The sequence below is a fragment of the Thamnophis sirtalis genome, unplaced genomic scaffold (assembly GCF_051295495.1).
Source record: "Thamnophis sirtalis isolate CommonGarterSnake01/CBP01778 unplaced genomic scaffold, rThaSir2_p1.2 scaffold_7, whole genome shotgun sequence".
NCBI classification, from domain to species: Eukaryota; Metazoa; Chordata; class Lepidosauria; order Squamata; family Natricidae; genus Thamnophis; species Thamnophis sirtalis.
Genome location: NW_028261387.1, coordinates 55,060,390 through 55,074,510, shown reverse-complemented (window position 1 = coordinate 55,074,510; position 14,121 = coordinate 55,060,390). Strand labels below are relative to the sequence as shown.

General features: G+C 38.8%; 1 long non-coding RNA gene across 2 annotated transcripts in view; it reads left to right on the top strand.

Moving 5' to 3' along the window:
• LOC106543447 (uncharacterized) overlaps window positions 1–14,121 on the top strand; it is a 50,908-nt gene that overhangs the window by 2,366 nt on the left and 34,421 nt on the right. For both annotated transcript variants that reach the window (XR_015697331.1, XR_015697330.1), the window contains exons 2-3: window positions 56–1,703; window positions 10,361–10,484. This is a non-coding gene — a long non-coding RNA (uncharacterized LOC106543447). The remainder of the gene's footprint in view (window positions 1–55; window positions 1,704–10,360; window positions 10,485–14,121) is intronic.

Below are 14,121 nucleotides of genomic sequence, written 5' to 3'. Positions count from 1 at the left end.
CTTCTAAAGTATTCCTATCTTCTCAAGTATTGTTTCAAGATTTTATTGCTTGCAGGCTTTAATAATCCCAGGAAGAATGAACGAACATAGTCTGCTATTCAGAAGAAAGGAAAAATAACCAGAAAGCCGTATCTGGAAATGGGCATGATACGTGAAAGGAGAAGACAGATAGATGTGACAGATATCTACCTCCTCTGATACTCTCTCAAACATAACTTCATTTTTATTATATCTTCTCCGTTGTCAAGTGTTATGCCTAATTTGAAATTCTTCCATTGGAAGCGTACCACCTTCGTTTCTCCTTCTCCCCACTGAGACTCCTTGCTCTGCAAAGCTGTCTCCTCCAGAGGCAGTCTTGCATCCTGCGGTGCTAATTCTGCAGAGGAGGGCAACCAGAGGTCCATCTGTGATGGGATACACTCAGGCTGAGATTTTGCTTCTTCTGTCACGAGCAAAAAAAAAGTGAGTAGGTTTGAAAAAAGTTGGGTTACTTTCATTTTGACCGACGCCATCTAAACAAACATAGCTTGCGTTTTTTAGATACAGCCACTAGGGATTGTATATTGGTACGGGGGTTTTCATTTGCTTTTTCTTGTCACATGATACTCTGTAATGGCATACCTTAAATATTTTTAGAGTGGGTTGGATTTGTACAAGAGAAAGATTAATAGTACATGCGTTTTCTTGATCCCCCCAAATAAGTGCATTTTCTCACCCAGGCATTAAAGGTTGAGACTGTTTATGTACGTATATGTCAATTTGTTTTTATAAATATGAATACAGTTCTTAATCATTGCTGCTTTAATAAGTAATTGCTCACATAAAGATACTTTAACATATGAAAAGTGAAGCTATGGTGAGTTGTTTTTGCTCTACTGTTGTGGAAAGATTTGACAGTTCATCTCTTATGTCTCAGGTTAGCAATAAAAGTGAACCACAGGCTTGTATATAACTTGTTTGCAGGTGGTTTTGAGATTTCTGATGCTGCCCTGAAGCTAGATGATTTGGCATTAGTACCTTGTGACCTTGGGCTAATTTGCCAGTTTCTGCTTTTCTTTGTCATCCGCAAAGTGGGCATAATAAGATGTGCGTCACAGCAATGTTGAGACTTCTGCTTGTTTTTTTTTTTAATAACAACCATGAAGTCTTTTCTGAAATGCAAGGGCTTCCTTATAAAATGGGATTGGTGTTTTACATTAGGATTACATAGTGTAGATGTAATTTACCAAGGCCATGCAATAAACATAATGTGTGTCCCTAGCTACTGCTATTTTTATTTTTTTTATTGGCACCATTTTGGCAGCCAGATGGACCCAATTCTTAACTACATTTTTTCTAGTGATTGATTGTGACGCATCTAAGTTTGAATCTACTATTTCTTTAACAAGCTAAATAATATTAACAAAAATGAGTTTTAGGGAGGGAGGGAACCTATCTTTAAAATCATAACAAAACTTGTTTTCTTAATCAGAAATGTTTTGGTATCAGCACGTATTTCTTTCACTCATGCTAACAGCAGGATATATAGTTTAAACTATTGATTAAATATAGTTTAATGATGACTCCTGTCCATTTTGTTGCTGGCGAAATATATTCAGAGCCGGTGATATGATTGCTATTAATTTCTGTCTCGTACAAAAACAGTCTTCAATTTGTATCCGGAAGATACTTGCTGTTGCTGGGAGCAGAATCATTTTCTTGAGGTATTTTTCTCTCCTGGATTTTCTATATTTTTTTAAAAAAAATAATAGTTTATGAAATAGTATTTGATTGTAAACTTGATAACTCCCTTTAATTTCCCTCACCCTGTTCCAACCAGAATACAGACCTAAAATATATTTTGCATTTTCTCGTCTTGTATCAGGTAGCCATTTGTATTGATTTGGGTGTGGTAACTCTGCCTACCATTTTCTTCCACAATTCCCTCAATATTTGCATTCATAGTTGGAAGGAAATATTTCCTACAGTAGCAAATATGAAGCTTAAATTTCTGCAAGGAAGACAGACAATAGAGGATTGTGGCTTCCTCTACCCCATACCCACAAGTAGGCTTTTTAATTTTATTTTTAAATTAAACATTTTACTGCACCTTTACAAAAGCACATTTTTAGAAGATTTTTGTATTTCAGAATTGCTTGAAGAAGAGAAATGATACAATGTAGCTTTCTGGGTAGCCATTTTGCTGTATCATCATCATCTATTACCACGTTGCAAAATCCTGAATTATATTTACTCATAGTTCCGGAGCATAATGCCCAAGGCCAAATTGGAGACTCAGTTATTTGTCTTTTCTCTATAGACTGAACATAATGCATAAATATAAATTAAATAATCTATGAAGCTCTAAGTTATAGCCAGAATTAAAGTTATTTTGGGGTATTTTTGTTACCAAATTTTGCTTTCTCGTAATGTAAAATTTTTGTTCATCTTTTATCTATTTGTATTTATAATGTTACTTTCTTCTTCAATACTCTACTTTCATTAGCTGGAGGGATCAGTAAATTATTCTCCAGATGTAAATATTCTCATTGAAATTATATATTTGAATCACATTAGAACATCCAGATTAATAATGATTAGTGTACAGTCATAAAGCCAAGATGGTGGGCAGCTCCAGAGTTAGTACTCTGAATGAGCAATAATCTAGTAGAAAATAAAGATTTTATAGAATACATTCCTTAATTTAGAATACACATAGGAAAAAATACTGTTTTTTTTTTTAAAGAAAAACATTGGTATGGAATAGAAAGTTGTCACTGTTGACCCAAACATGCAGATTCGGTCAATTTGTATGTCTGTCACTGTTACATATCTCCTGCCTCAGTCTGTGACTGCTTTTGTCATACATGGTGGTGTTGAATTCCCATATTCTCCAAAGAAGTAGGCAGGTTCCTTACTTTGGGAGACTTTATTTTCCATTCTGTTAGCAGCTAACTATTCTTCATGGCCTTTAGAAATTAAAGAGGCTGGATTTCTTCCTTCTGTCGTTTGTTTATGGCTATTGACTGCAAACTTTTCTTGATACTCCTCATGTATATGTTAAAAATTGATCTTGCAGTGCATTTATAGATGAACATATATATATATATATATATATATATATATATATATATATATATATATATATATATATATATATATATATATATATATATATGAGAAAAGTGTCAGGCGACATTCATCTTTTACATTTGAATTAAGAAACAAGCATATAAATTACAGTAGTAGTTATTTGCTTCTGCCTCAGATAGGCATTAGATTAATATAATATTAAATTGAAATATTGCTTAAATTATTTGGGATTTTCTTATTTAGTCATGATATTGGAATGAATATATATACGAGCCGAAGGACAGAGAATGGAAGTGTGATCTTCCTCCCATATTTGGGCATACCAGGGGTTGTGACTTTAAATATATACCTTTCACCCTGGCCTGGCTGATAAGGAGTCGAGCCCTGTAGCTCAATGGTTAACACATCTGCCTAAGAGGCAATAGAGCACAGGTTCGATTCCCAACAAGGGTATGGCTAGCTGATGAGAGCTAAATAGCTTGAAATAGATCTATACTAGTCTCCCTTTATTTATTTATCAGCACAAATATAACATGTATGTATGTATGTATGTATGTATGTATGTATGTATGTATGTATATGTATATATCAGGGCTGTCAAACTCGCTGTGTCACGTGATGTATCATGCTTCCCCCCCCCCCCCTCTTTCATTAAACCGGGGATAGGCATGGCCATAAGTTATCCTTTTCTGCCTTGAAGTAAAATTTGTGTTCTAAAACAGGAATCTTTTTAATTATTTTATTTGGCAAAGGGTAACTGTCTAAAATGCTGTTGATATTGTAGATAGATGGATTGCAAAATACTCATTATTGGGGGGAGCTACAACAAAAACCCACATAGCTCAATTAATTTAGATATAAATCAGACTAGTATACTTTGGCTGGGATCCAAAGAATTAGTTCTTTATGCTCAAGTTACTTTTGTCTAGTGCTATATCTCCAAGGTATTGATTCAAAAACATAGCTTTCAAAAATCAGTTTATTGCAATTTGAAATTGTTGCATCTATGACTGTACAAAATTTCATAGGATGCTGCATTATCTATGTATATGTGCAGCACATTTTTTTTTTACATAGGATTATGAACAGACCTATATTAAAATTAAGCAGCAAAAAAAATGTCATTTCCCCCCCTCCCGGATACATTGCCATTTTCATGAGAAATGAATTCTCTGCTTACTTTGCTCATAGGTTTTGTTGTTTAATTTCATAGAGAGGTGAATATGTTCCTGTGAGCTTTACTAGAGTTCAAAGGACTGAAAGGCCTATAAATAGGGTGGATGACTGTTTATTTCTATATTTTTATAATCTGTGAAAATTACAACTTCTTATATTTTGTGGCAAAATTATTCTCGAACTGAATTTAACTTTAAGAATCAAACATAAACTATAAATTTAATATAGCAGACTTGATTACTTTATGAACAAATCAATTATACAAAAAAGTGTTTATTGTTCTGAAGTAATTTAACATGTAAAGATTGTTAAAATCAGCTTGGTTAACTTTTCAGAATAAAAATAAAACTTTTTGCATCTTCTTTTCAATTTTTTTGGAAACGCTTGCAAGTCTACTCAAGAATTAGCATCTTCACTGATCTAAAACTTGGCAGGACAAGTTGATGATCCACAGGATTTCCTAGATTCTCAATGATGAGGAACGGGAGGTGCTATCATCAGGCTATCGTCATTCCTGATTGGTCCATAGACTGAGAGAAAATGTTGCAGCCACACCTCTACTCCTTCTGCCAAGTTCCTCTCAGTCTATGGTCCGATTAGGCTGTTAGTTTCTTGGCTAATGTAGGAATTACGAAATTTACCTTTAAAAATCAAAATAATTTGATTAAATTGGCTTATTCTAAATTGAGTTTACAAATTAATACAGCTGTAGCTCCGAGCGAAGGGGGCACCGGGCATCACTGCCTATCACGGATTGCCATTCGGCTTAAATCCGGCAGCCTGGGACTTCACGTGAGAGTCTAGAGGTAAGAGGACGGCTGGCTTCCCAATTAGAGGGGCTTGCGCGGCTGTAGCCCCATATATCGGGAAAAATAGCTCCTTTTAAAAGTACCTTTTCTGATGCGATTTCTTCTCCTTCCCTTTCAACGAGCCAGCCAGCCACTACTTCACCTCTATGCAGCTCACTGGCTGCCTGGCATCGCACTCTTGCCGGCTTAGCTGGCTTCTTGACAGGGATCACCCCAGAGGCTTAATAATTCAAGTGTGAGGTCTCCCACCATTTCTAGCGAAGTAGGAGGCCATTAATTGAATCAGGTGGCCATTTTGAGAGCCTTTTAAGGAGCGGAGGCCATTTTGTTTTGGCCACTAGGCTTCAAAATAGAGGTCGATCTTTGCCAGCCACCTGGAATTGATGGCTGTACTTATCTGCAGAGTGGGAAGGAGAGCAACCTTGCACAGAGTAAAATAATGGGGTGTGCAGTGGCGCGCAGCATATTTAAATAACAACAATGGCAACCAGGTCAAAGAAGCCTTCTGAACATCAGGTAACGGAGGAAACCCCCCCCCCCCAGGGCTGCTACCGGGCCTAAGGCCACCAAGGCATGTGCAGAGCAATAACCATCCAGGGCCACGCTGCGGGATGAGCAGCGCAGACAGCGGGCCCTTGAAAAATGTGTGGGATCTTGCAAGGCTCGCAATTCAACACTTACTAGAAATTTGAGCGATAGAGCTAGTTCCTTTAGAAGAGCAAGGGTGGGATTTTATTCAAATCTGTTTATAGTCCTGAAGAGCTTGGGGGGTGGGGGGTGGAGAGTGATCCTAGATCTGAAATGTTTGAACAGGTATATTGTATACCGTATATTTAAAATGGCCTCATTGAGGTCAATATTACAAGGAATTAGACGGCGATTTCAGGGCCTCTATAGACCTTACTGAAGCGTATCTACATATTCCGATATTGCCTTCCCACCATAGGTACCTCAGGTTCGCTTAGGAGGGGTCACATTATCAATATCAGACCTTGCCCTTTGGGCTGGCCTCAGCCCCAAGATCATTCACCAAGGTTCTGGCAGCAGTGGCAGCTTATCTTTGATCTATTCCAGTACGGCTCCAATACTACCTTGATGATGTCCTAGTACAAGCTCACTCTTATGATCAGGTGGTGGAGGACCTTCACTTCACCATTGACACCCTTCAGCGGGTGTGGTTCTTGGTCAATTTTACTAAAAGCCACCTCACACCCACCACAAGATTATTACATCTGGGAGCGGTAATAGACTCCAGTGGAGGGGTGGTTTTCCTGTCACAGGACGGCAAGTCTAAACTACAACAATTAGTCCGGAGGATACGTTTCAAGCGAGTGGTCCCTATAGTAGACCTTCCACGTCTTTTAGGCATAATGATATCGTGCATACAAATAGTCCCCTGGGCGCGCTTTCATGCCAGGACATTGGAGTGGACCTTAATCCCATATGAAAGAGAGATGCTGAGCAACTCACCTTTGGCTATTCCAGTGTCTCCGCAGGTCCGCCTGTCGCTCCGGTGGTGGCTCTCTGCAGCACTCAACTGTGGGTCACAGTTCAGAGAGTCGACGAAGGTAACCGTGACTACAGATGCAAGTCTTTATGGCTGGGGTGTGTTGATGGGCTCGAAGATGACACAGAGACGCTGGTCTGCCACAGATCTATGTCACAACATAAACTATCTAGAGCTCAAGGTGGACCGTCTGGCCTTATTTCACTTCCAGTAGGACTTGCAACACAAGAACGTGTTACTGTTCACGCCAACATTGCCACAAAGGCTCATGTGAACCGGCAAGGAGGGACTCATTCCATAGCTCTGTGGACAGAGGCGCACAGACTCATTTGGCGGGTGAAAACACATGTGGACTCGATCATAGCGAGCCAAATTTCCGGGACTGCCAATCACCAGGAAGATTGGCTCAGTCGAGTTACAGTGGACCACGGGGAGTGGCAACTCCATCCAGATCTTTTTCACCGCATCTGCCACAGGTTCGGGATGCCAGTGATCGACCTCTTTGCGACCCCGGCAAATACACAGCTTCTATGATTTGTCAGCAGATATCAGACATGTGGGGCCGATGACATCAAAGCTCTCAAATGCAGGTGGCCGTTGGGCCTCCTCTATGCCTTCCCTCCCCTTCCCCTTCTTCCAGAGACCATCAGGAAGGTAGTGTCAGAGGGGGCGGAGATAATCCTTTTAGCACCAGACTGGCCCAGGAGACCGTGGTATGTGGACCTAATCCAGCTCTCCGCGTCCCCACCTTTGAGGATTCCCAGGGAAGAGATCTATCTGTGCCAGGGGGTCTTGATACACCTGGAGCCCCAGTGGCTCAAGTTGACCATCTGGCACTTGAAAGGGGAATTTTAAGCAAGGCAGATGTTTCTGATAGAGTTATCTCCATCTTGGAGGCATCCAGATGTCCATCGACCACCAGGATATACGATGCCATGTGGTCGGCATTTGTCAGGTGGTGCGAAGCAGCGTCTATAGTTCTAGTGGACGCCTATGTACCTCGGGTTTTAGATTTTTTGCAAGACGGTTTAGACGGGCCTTGCCCACAATACTTTTCGCCAACAAATTGCTTTGCTTTCTACCATTCTACCGGGGGAGGGTCAGGTTCCTTTGTCACACCTACCTATAATCAAGATGTTCTTGAAAGGGGCAGCCAATCTTGTCCCTCCTGTTATACACAGGTTCCCTACATGGGATTTGCCTTTGGTCCTACAGGCAATGACAGAACCACCCTTTGAACCCATATGCACAGTCTCTCTTCAGCTCTTGACTCTGAAAGTGGATGTATCTCAGAGCTCGGGGCTCTCTCATGTCGTGACAACTTGTGCATGTTCCATCAGGACAGGGTAATATTACAGCTAGACCCTTCCTTCCTCCCCAAAGTTAATACTCCCTTTCACAGGGCGCAGGAGGTATTACTCAACTTTTGCCCAGCTCCCCCCCCACCACACTAGGGAATGTCTCTACCACAGGCTGGATGTACATAGGGCACTGAGATTTTATCTCAGACGAACGGCCTCGTTTCGTAAGTCGGAAGCATTGCTGGTGTCTTTCCAACCAGCCACTCAAGGTGCTAGAGTAACCCCGAACACAATAGGCAGATGGCTGTGGAAAGCTATTTCTTTGGCCTACAAAGTCAGATGCAAGGTTCCTACTCAGGGCATTACTGTTCATTCTACCTGCAGTGCGGCCCCCATGGAGGCATGGGTGACTAGAGCACCATTTGAAGATATCTGTAGGGCTGCCCCCTGGGCATCCCCTACTTCCTTTATTCGACACTACAAAATGGACGCTTATTTGTCGGCTGAAGCATCCTTTGGACATAGAGTGTTGCAGCAGATAGTGGCTCCCGCAGCTGCTATGGAATCATAAATTATCTCTCTCCCTAGGGACCGTAGCTTGGGTAGGTCCCGATGGTAGCACCTCCTGCTCCCCATCATTGAGAACGATCATTGGTATTTTCCTGAACGTTGATTCTAATGATGGGAGCGGGAGGTGCTACCTCCCACCCTATTTAGAATAGCGGTGAGGGAGGGGGTATCCTTGTGACCTTTATTACAGGACTTTACTCCCTATGACCCCGAGGAACTGGGCAGAAGGAATAGAGGCGTGGCTGCAACATTTTCTCTCTGTCTATGGACCAATCAGGATTGACGACAGCCCAATGGTAGTACCTCCCACTCCCATCATTACAATCGACGTTCAGATAAATGCCAACTATCGTTTTCTCCTTCCCTCTGTTGCTCTGTCCAAGCATTCAAAGACCAAAAGAGCAAGGAAAAGAAGTAGCCTTCATTTGATGTGAACTAAACAAAGAAACAGTTGAATGGGCAGTCGTAATTGTGGTCGCCATTGTTGATTTTAATTCTGCATTAGCTCTAACTGTGATTAGGAGTAAGGCTTATATTTCATCAAATTTTGAATTACTATTTAAAGCAATTTATAAGGATACTCGCAAGCATGGATAATAAAACCAAAATATATTTTTATATATAATTATAATTATTTAAACATTTTTAATAAATCAATGAAATTTCAGGACTTCTCCTGAGTTAGTTGAGTTAGGCCTTATTTACAACAATCTTTAAGGAGGTTGTTAAGCAAATTACCCAACTGTTAAACTAGCTTCCTCTGTGGACTTTTTTGCTGTCTTTTTTTGCCTGAAATTGTAAAAAGAAATTGTTACAAATCAGAATCATAAAGCCACAGGATGCTGCAACCAGTCATAGATCTATAGCAATGGCACTTAGACTTATATACCGCTTTATAGTACTTTACAGACTTCTATAAGCAGTTTATCAAGTCAGCATATTACCCCCAACAATCTGGGTCCTCATTTTACCAACCTTAGAAGGCTGAGTCAATCTTGAGCCAGTGAGGATTGAATTCCTGGCAGTAAGCGGAATTAGCCTGCAATGCCGCATTCTAACCACTGCACCACTATGGCTCTAAATCAATTGCAATTCAATTGCTGCCAAGCTTCTGAATTGCAATCACAAGATCATGGTGATCATGATGGTCATAAATGTGAGTACAGATCATAAGGCTGTTGTAACTTTAAACTGTCTTTAAAGCAGGGGTGACAGGTTCTGGAGAACCAGTAGCAGAAATTTTGAGTAGTTTGGAGAACCGGCAAATACCACCTCTGGCTGGCCCCAGAGTGGGGTGGGAATGGAGATTTTGCAATATCCTTCTCTGGAATGGGGAGGGAATGGAGATTTTGCAGTATCCTTCCCCTGCCATGCCCGCAGAACCAGTAGTAAAAAAAATTGAATTTCACCACTGCTTTAAAGGTCATAAGTTGAGAACTACCTGCACCATTTCCTACTGTGGCTCTTAAAAGCAAAGAAAATATTACAAAATGCAACAAGACTTTTTTCAAAAAGGAATGTCTTGTGCACTGCAGCAGTTTTCTACTAATACTGCCATAATTTGATAGCTATCCTCCAGGATGTAGCAGATAGTGCTGACTAACTTGGGATCTCTTAAGGAAAGATCTATGGGTAAAGTGGCAATACAAAACATCCATCTTGCAACATTCACTTTTGCAACAGTTAAAATTAGCTGGAGAATAGTTGAGAATGTTTGCAAATCCCATTCCTATTGTGGCGCCATATTTCAAAGAACCTTGATCTTTTGGGAAAAAAATAGATTTTTAAAAGCTTTCAAGACTTTACAAATAAAAGTATCAATTAATTTGAAATTTGGGTCTAATTTGCAGATTGTAAAAATTACTTTAAATGCTATTTCTTTGGTTCCAGATTCCAAGTAACTTCCTTTTTCCTTCCTTTTTCAGCAATATCTTGAATCAGGTACCCAAACAGGCTATGGAGTTTTGAAGACAATTTCTGATAGCTGCCATCACATCACTTCTGTAAAATAAGATTTGCTAGCCTTTAATGCCATCAAAAACAGATGAGGTAAAGTACATGAATATGCAGCCTACTTATCTGCTGATACCTAATATTCTTCCTTCAAACCACATTGTTAGAATACCCTTGACAGGATTTATTATTTAAGAAAAACTGCTTTTAAAATCTTGTAAATCTTCAAATTTGAAGCCAAATGTAAAGTCATTCAGACCTTTCAGCCTGTCGCTATGGCCTTAGAAGTTTCTAGTTTAGAGCTGTACAACTTTTTTTTCATATTGAATCTGTGTGCCTTTGAGTAATCACTCTGGAGCTATATTCTAAAAAGTGGTTACAATTGAAATAAAGACAATTCAAAGACAATGAAATTAATACAGTTTCATTTAAATGTAACTGAACTGAATTATTTTAATATGATTAAGGCTAGATATTTAATGATTTTTTGCTTGGTGACTGAAACTTTACAATATGATAACAATTTGAGAAGGGTTTGAAGGTTGTCTTCAAATCTGTTTAGAAACATCTATATCCCTGGGGCCATAATGCACTTTTACTATAAAACCTTTATTACTGTGATGACCAAGGGCACCATTGTGTTCAACAAGTGTTATATCTATGCTATCTATGAAGCAACTTTTAAAAAAATCACGTGGCTGCACCATTTTTAAGGTCCTGGATGGCTACTTCATAAGCTGCTTCCTGATATTCTTGTTAATTTCCACTATTTAATACTAGTGCCACTGTTATGAATTAGGCAAGTTAATTGTAATCCTAAATCAAAGAAAATCTTTACAATGATTATACTTCTTAGTTTTTTGGTGAAATGAAGTGGAGTATCTATGCTCTTAGTTTCTCAGTTCTCAGTTTACTGTTGCCAGGTTTCTACTTTATTTTAGAATATGAATGCTTCTAGATCATAGAACCTTTGGCTTTCATATATGAAAATGTCACATGTAATTTCTCACTATTGTATGTTTATATAATAAGCTTTAAAAAAGAAATGGAATGCATTTTAAAACAAACAGGCATATGATAAAACTAAATAGAAGCTAAATTGGCTTTGAAATAATGTAGCTTGAAACAGATAACTATTTGATGTACAGAAAATGGTTGCTAGGTGTGACTGTCAATAGCTGTGACTATAATGAGTTATGAATATCTCCATGGAAGAGGAGGATGAGGGGGCAGAAGCAGAGGACTCCTCAACAGAACAAAATGATTAGGAACACAGAAAAGAGCTGTGCCAAGTTTCCACAGTTCAATTTAACTGTTTATTTTACCAGTAGTTTTCTAGAGGATCAAGAATTTCATGATTTGAGTCTGTAAAGGCCTTGTAATGCAGTCCTATCCTGAAATAAATTCCATTGTGTTTAATGCATTTTATGTGGGAGTGTGTATTAAACTGCCTTAACAATTTTTACAACGTGTAATAAATTAGGTGTACATTATAGAAGCTATGTTGCTGTTATGCTACATAGGGTGAAACATTGGCTCAAGGGCCAAATAAGAGGAATAAGGAGCATGCAAAACAGCCCCAGTGATTGGCATACAGAATGAAACTTCTAGATTGCTTCAGAATCCTATAAATACCAAATCTCTGGAGTTACTTATTTAGTTGTGCTGTTACAGAGACAAATTTCAGGCATGGTTCAGCAACAGTTTCTCTAGGTTACTTTTATTTAGTTTACTGTTATAATCTAGATGAAGAAGTACTTCTTGAATTTTAAGACTGTGATTTCATTACGGAGCCTTTGTTTATTATGGAGATTCTCACACAGATAGTGCCAGCAGCCCTTACATGAGCAATATAGAATGTTCAGAAGAGATAAACTCCTCCCATCTTTGAAAGGAGAAAGAAAGGAGCTAACTATTTTGAATGATCTAAATGTAAAGTTCAGATATGAAACCAGAAATACTTGTTGGGATTCTTGTGTGATCATATTAAAATTTGGTTTAATGAATCTTATTAATCTGAATTTAGATTATTTCCTGAAATATATTGATTATTGGTAGAAGGCCCTGATAGCAGTAAAGGAGAAATATATTCTACATAATTTTGTTTGTTGATTTTTTTAATGAATCTAGCTCTTCCCCCCCCCCCCCAAAAAAAAATCAGGGATGCAATAGACCTCTTACATTGCAAAATCTAGGGTAGCAAGATTTCAGAAATCTCTTCTAGTTGCATATAGTTTAAATATCAGATTTGGTATTATTTTATTTTTATTTAAATCAATTTATTTTACAATATTTCATATTTTTAGTGTTACAATAGTCAAAAATCTGAGTTTTCTTCTTTGTATTGCTTCAGGGTTTGTGAAATACTGAACGTAGACCAGAGATTAGAAATCAGGTCCTTATATAAATATTTTTTTATTTTTTAAATTCACTTTGTAGAAATAATCAGTAATAGACTCAACAGGATATACATTAGATCGTTCTCTTCAAGAAGTAATCAAGTATACAAGTAGCTCTTGGTTTAACAACAGCAATTGGGACTAGAATTGCCATCAATGACAACATAGTTGTAAAGCATGATGTCATGTGACTTCACCATCTAGAAATGACAACTTCAGAAAGCATGAGAGCCATTATTAAGCAAATCATCACAGGTTATTAACTAAGGCTATCACATGGTTGCCAGACCACTTTTTACTAGCTTTGCCATTGACTTTGTCAGAAGCCAGCAAAGAAAATCACAAATGGTGACCATGTGATTGCATGTTGCTATAACATCATAATCACGAGCCAGGTGTAGAGCACAGAGATAGTAATCACATGTCTACAGGGACTTTGCAATAGCTAGAACTCTTTTAAGTTTCTATCATAGTGCCACTCATTCAGCACTTCACAAATTTGAACAGGTGGTTTGAAAAACCACCTGTAAAATAAAGTTAGGTTCTTTGTTCAATTCCTTGCAGAGTATCAGTCTTTCAAGGTAAACTAGACCAGGAAACCCATGTCATGTAGTTCAATACTACCTTATTGTAAAATTATAGTAAGAGAATATTGAAAGTATGCATGTACAGTTTAGAGAAGACTTATCTTCCAAATTACTGCTTGGGAAGGAAAAGAGCTGAGGCACGGCAATCCATTCTGCCGCGCGACTCAGCTGAGAGGATAAAGGTAGGTAAAGCGCAGGGGAGGGTTGGCGGGCCAACTTGCTAGTGGGAGTGAACCGGTTCGCTCCCAGCTGATCTTCGGAGCTAAGGGTTCGGCTGAACCGGTAGAATCCCACTCCTGGCAAATATGTATACTTAAAATAAATGTTAAAATTTCTTATCCCAATCTTGATTTGAAGCAATTTTGAGCAGCATCTTATTCTGATCTGGCAGAAAAGAACAATAATTTCAGGCAAACGTAATCAGAGGTTTGATAGAATGTGCTTGGATTTAAGTTATTTAGATCTGAGCCAAGGTAGTGCAGTGGTTAGAGTTACTTCAGCTGACTGCTAGCTGCAATTTGGCAGTTCAAATCTCAGCGGCTCCAGGTTGACTCAGCCTTCCATCCTTCTGAGGTGGATAAAATGAGGACCCAGAATGTTGGCGGCAATATGCTGACTTTGTAAACCGCTTAGAGAGGGCTGTAAAAGCACTATGAAGCAGTATATAAGTCTTATTGCTATTGCTATTATGGAATATATGGGTATTTGGAATTATTTATTTATTAAATTTATATGCTACCCAAAGCA